Source organism: Urocitellus parryii, chromosome 11, assembly GCF_045843805.1.
Source record: "Urocitellus parryii isolate mUroPar1 chromosome 11, mUroPar1.hap1, whole genome shotgun sequence".
Lineage (NCBI taxonomy): Eukaryota > Metazoa > Chordata > Mammalia > Rodentia > Sciuridae > Urocitellus > Urocitellus parryii.
The window spans coordinates 89,849,557-89,855,714 of NC_135541.1; the positions used below are offsets into that span (position 1 = coordinate 89,849,557).

General features: G+C 38.3%; 1 pseudogene; it reads left to right on the forward strand.

Annotated features, from left to right (window-relative positions):
- The first annotated feature begins 3,273 nt into the window (after positions 1–3,273).
- LOC113198992 (U6 spliceosomal RNA) lies at positions 3,274–3,347 on the forward strand (annotated as a pseudogene).
- Positions 3,348–6,158: the final 2,811 nt, after the last annotated feature.

Consider the following 6,158-nt stretch of genomic DNA (forward strand, 5'->3'; position numbering starts at 1 on the left):
TAAGGACTTTGATTTTACTCTGTGAGATAAAAGGCTTTTTTAGAACGAAAAGACCTGATTTGACTCCCACATTGTAACAATCCCTCTGACTATCGTGTTGAGAAAACTGAAAAGCAGAAAGCAATCCAGTTTGGAGACATACAGTAATCCCATGTGAGAAGACAACAGCCACCAAGGTGTCAGTTTTGTAGGCTGTGAGGAATGGTGAGGTTCTAGATATATTTTGAAAGTAGAGCAGTATATTGGTTAAAGGTCCTCTGATAATTCCAAAGTGCAACATTAATCAGGAATCACTGGTCTGGAATCATTGGCCTGATGCCAGCTCCTATTTCACTGATATAAACCTTTGTCATGCTCTTCTGACAAATCCCTCCACCCAGTATTTATTTTGGATAGAAAAGTAGTGAAATTTGAAGATGGAAGGTAAGGTAAGGACCTCCAAGTACCTGAGGTTTGGGCAACAGGGAAGCAGTGATCTCTTTAAAGAGAGGAATTCTGTGCTTGGAACTATGAGTAAGACAGACATCAGGGAGGAGAAGCAGGAATCTGCTTTGAAATCTGTTTCAATGCATAGGAACTTTTTTGTGCTGATCTTTTCTGTTTCTCAATCACTATGCTGAATGCATAAATATTCTAAGTTTCTGAAAGTTCAGGGAGCTATACAATTATTCTGTGTCCAAAGAGCTAGGAAGACAGTGAGGAAAAAGTTTCAAGAGGCTATAAAACCAGAATTATAGAAATAATGGTAATTTATCCAAAAATATTGGGCCTGAGGTTTGGAAACTTTCTTTTCTGAAGTTAAAAATGAGGGAATTCCATTCAATATACAAATGATTCACAAAGACTTGCCCCATACCTCTCTCCAAACTTACTGTGATAAAATAAACTCAGAATGAATTAAAAAAAAAAAAAACATACTTTGTCCCACTGCTTTAACTCATTCTGAGTCAGCACAATACTGTATGTTTTATTCTGAAATAATATTGAAGGTAAGCATGCAAGTTACAACGTAGTTGAGAGACAAAGAGATAAACTTTCACATGAGTGTGTCAAGTAGTAATATTTATAGAGGGGTTTGGGGGTTTTATTTTCAACTTAGGATAGGAGAGATGCAGGTATTTGCAGATATGCAGAAAGAAAAATATAAAGGAAAGACAAAATCCAAAATCTTTAGAAAACAGTAAAACCAGGTAGGTTAAGAAGGAAGTGGGGAGGGATGAGATGAGCATACAGAGTGGGAAGGCTTGCACCGGAGAACTGATAACACTGTCATGCTAGGCAACAGAGGAACAATATGTGAATAAAAAGAAAAATGGAGACCAGGGTTTGAAGAACCACTGCCAGATGGCCTAACAATTTTCAGTGACTTCATATGTAATGTGTGCCATTAAGGTCACAGTTTGCAACTGAGACAATTGCAAAGGATTTGGGACAGTCCTAGAGTAGATTATAGGTGCATAAAGGGACTTCTGATCACTTTTGTTTTGTTTGTTTGGTTTTGGTTTTTAGTGGCACTCAGAATCAAACCCTGACCTCTATCACTGAGTTATCACTCCAGCACTCTGAGCCATTCTAAAAAGCCAAATGAAGTCATTCTGCAAATATTTCCTTCCCACAGTAGAAGTTTCTTTAAACATAAATAAATTTTAATATTTTTTCCCTAGCATCATGCAACAATTATGATTGGACACTATTTTACAAATAAAGTGAAATAAGAAGTACAGAGGCCAGTAACCTAATTGCTAAGTTGAATTTCCTAGGAAGATTATTCAGGTTGTGCAAAGTGGCCCACACCTATAATCCCAGCAAGTGGAAGGCAGAAGCAGGAGGTTCACTGAGTCCAGGAATTCAAGACCAGCCTGGGTAACATGGCAAGACCCTGTCTCAAAATTAAGGAAGGAAGGGAGGGAGGAGAAAAGAAAGAAAATTTAGGGTACAAGTCTGGAAAACACTAGGGTTTGGTTTGTTTTTTGTTGTTGTATGCTTGATAATAAGCTGAAAGATAGCAATTGCTAAAGTGAACTGCTAAAATGCTCATTGGTGAGAGGCCAGAACAATGAAAAAGTCATTGATATGTGTTTTTGTTGGTGGTGGTTAAGTATTTTTTAGATGTAGATGGACACGATATTTTTACTTTATTTATTTATTTTTATGTGGTGCTGAGGATGGAACCCAGTGCCTCACACATGCTAGGCAAGTGCTCTACCACTGAACCAGAACCCTAGCCCCTGACTTGTGTTTTTGAAGTCAACAAAAACAACTGCAGAGATGAATGCATCTGCATACTATGTGCTTCAAGAAAGTGAAGACACTGATCTAGGGATGGGTTGTAAAAACAGAAACAGAAATTGTGGGAGGGTGGTAGAGCAAAGAATTAAAAGAAAAATGAAGAAGTAAAAGGGACAAAACACCTTGTAGGACAGCAGTAGGAATGCCCCAGATTCCTTGCCTTCAGGATTTAGGAGGTAGCTTCTGTCCTGGAAAGAGTTTTTAAGAAAAATGTGTCAGCTGGTTTATCATATTTTTTAAAAAGAGGACAACGGCTGAAGTTGTATTTGGAGAATTTCTGTTGGCATCCCATTAGATATTTTTCTGAACTGTTTCTTTGTAGGTTTCAAAGGTGAGTTTTAATGAATTTTTACATTCCACGTTCAATTCAGACAGGAAAGCCACATGTTGATAAGCTTACTGACACTGGATATGCTTATCATTGTTTCCCTGCAAACCCCAAATTGCATATAAACAGAAAAACTCATCAACTGAAGCAGAAAGAGTATCAATTAGGCTGGTTCCTGGGAGCTGAAAAAAAAGAGCAAACAAAATTAATTTCAATCAGTGTGGTAATGAAAAATCAAAAATGTGTAATAACTCAAGATGACTATGCCAGAAAACAGTTATGATTTGGCAAAGAGTTTTTATATAAATGTTTAGAATCCTTGAAACCGTATTCACATCTGTATTTTGTTATCATTTTTAAATTATGTGTAGAATAACTGTTAAGATAGTTAAGACTATCTGAAACAGGAAATTGAGTTTTTCAGGCACACATCCATATTTCTTTTGTGGCTGCAATCACGTGTTGCAGCCATTTCAAAACTTGAAAAAAGTAGCAATGATACCAATAAACACTTATTGAACATTTATCATGTGCTTTACATACTTTGTTTAATTCAAAACATGATGGGACATGTGTTAAAGTTCTTGCAGGTAAGAGAGAGAATGCAAGTGATAGGAAGACAGTTCTCCCTAATACCTTCCAAAGTACCTTATTGGGTGCTCACTTTGGCAGCACACATACTAAAATTGAAATGATACAGCGAAAATTAGCACAGCCCCTAAGCAAGAATTGTTATGCTCGAATTCGGGACCCCCAAAAGACCACCAGAGACCAAGATCAATGTAAGCAGCAAAGAGGTGTTTATTGCCAGCTAGCTAGGTCCTCCCTGCGCACACACAGCAACTGGTGATGCTGAGAGGCCCGGAGCCCAGGGTTTGCAGCAGTTTTATGCACTCTTTGGGGAAGGCAGGGACTTCACATACATCATAGCATCTCTTAGTAATCATCACACACTGCAGGAAAATCATAAAACAACTCTAAAACATGATTAGCACATTCACTGGCGGGAACAAGTTGGGTAGGGGTGATTGGTTACTACAAGAGGGGGATTCATTTGAACTGATTGGTTTAAGCCAATAGGGGTGTTCGTGCTGAACTACATGGTTTCCCAACACCATAAACTACTGGGAAGGTCATCTGGCATCCCAGGTATTTCCCTGTCTCATGCTGATTGGTGGCTGCTAGGGATTGCTATGGGTCCCCACCTAGCCTGACTGAGTCAGGGACACCTGGCACAGCAGATCTCTCCTGTTATTTGTAGCAGGGTGGGAATGTACCTAGGAGTGCTCTGTGGGTCTTTCCAAGGACAAAGGTCATGTCCCTTCTTTAGACAGGCTTTGCTCTGAGGTAGAGGCTGGTTTTTCAGAATGACATGCAAATTCGTGAAGTAGTCCATATTTTTCCATGTTTGTATAATTATATCAAAATGGATTCTGCTATCATGTACAACTAAAAAAGAACCAATTTTTAAAAGTACCTAATTGGAAAAGAGTAGGTTTAACCTCTTAGCAAGCCAAAAGAGTACCAACCTTTGACCATTTGGATAAAATGAGCTAAATAAGATTCAAGGGAGCTGTGTAACATTAGGCACAGGGGAGCAGGGAAAGTAAGGTAGTAATAATCGCCAACCTTTGTCACTTGGTGGTCAACCTTGGCAACAGAGTCAAATTATGGGGTGGAGGACTTTGAATAAAGTTGAAAAATCTTGTTACATGGGACTGGAAATATTAATTAATGCATTGATATGCTGCATGATAATTTCTTATTTAAGATTGTCCAGAAAATTCATTGAAATTTTTCTTTAATTAGACCCTTTAGATATTAAGATTCCCACAAAATAAGCTTGCAAAGGCAATAAGAAATAAGAATGTGGTAGGTTTTTAAAAAAAAATAATGATGTTGTCAGATTCTGATTTTGACTTGTATGTCATTTCATTCAACACTACACATTGTTTATGGTGTACCATGTGACGCTTTGCTTTCATAAACAGCTAGAAGAAAGGATTGTGGTTGTCTCCTATATTTTAGATGTCTATCAACTGCAAGATGCTAAGCAATTTTATGTCTGTTCTAGTTCAAGGTGGTTGATCTGACAAAATTTCTTATACTACATTGCTAAAATTGTAACTTTCAAAAAACTAAAAGCATGATTTACAAATATAAGATGAACACCTAAGAAAATATTTTATTTAAGTCACTAATTAATGAGGAAACCGGTAAGATGTCAAAATCATTTGACTGGAAAATATGAAGAAAAGATACATATGTAATCTATATTCAACACTGGGCACACACACATACTCATATTGAAGCCAGAATTAGACAGGCAGTCAGTGTAGATAGGTAAATCGAGTCAGGTCAAATGTAGGAGGCCAATTTTGAGTGAGTCTGGGAAATTGGAGACTGTTCCCTGAGAGATCTCATCAAGAACCTGCCCCTGCTCCACCCTGTTGCCAAGGTAACCTGTCCCAGGAATTTCCCTTCCCTACAGGGAGCTGTAAGGTTGTTAAAATGTCCTTGGCTGCTCCATCCAGCCCTTACCCCTTCAGCCCACCTGTTTTCCACCTTTTGGCCACACCACAGAGCACATTCCAGAGCCTAGTCATGTAAGCAGGAAGGAGAAAGAAAGGGGAAAAGACAGGAGAACAAAGGAATCTTAGGACATATAAAAAGGGCAGAACACCTCACTTCTTGGGATACCAAGATACCAGCTATGGCCCCCTTCTCCCTTGCGGGAGAAGTTTATGTTACCCCTTTTTAAATAAACCCTGCTTCATATGCTTGCCTCAGGTGCTTCTCTAATGTTCAAACTTCAACATGTGGGGAAGCAGGACTTGTCGAGGATAATTGGCGGTATCAATATCTAGTTAAGAAAGCCGAAGAAATTTTGCAAATATATTCAATACATTATATAATATATTAATATTAGTATATATTGCAAATATATCTCATTTTCCTATAAGGCAACAAATTTTTTTAAGAGAGAATTTTTTAATATTTATTTTTTAGTTTTCAGGGGATACAACATCTTTATTTTATTTTTATGTGGTGCTGAGGATCGAACCCAGTGCCCTGCACATGCCAGGTGAACGCGCTACTGCTTGAGCCACATCCCCAACCCAAGGCAACAAAATTTGTACTGAATAAATATCAATTCCATCTCTACTGGAAAAAAAATTCACTTTTAGTACTGTAACTATGAATCACTTGAATGAGTGTTTTCTAATGTTAACTTCTACCTTTTTGAAGTTGAACACAGCCCAGTCACTAGGAAGTCAACCAAAGGTGCACAGCCTTGATTTATTACATATCACTCAGCACTCAACTGAAAGGACAAACAAGGAGGTCTTTCGCCAATTTCCATGACTTGGGCTACTTTTCTGAAACCATTCATTACCTGATACACCTTGCCTATTGCTTCCAGGTGACACTGATACTAGCCTGGTGTTGGAGGCTGGACTCACTCTTCACTGCTCCAGAAATATCTGAAGTCAAATTGATAAGAAAATAGGTTTTTGGGGCTGGGGATGTGGCTCAAGCG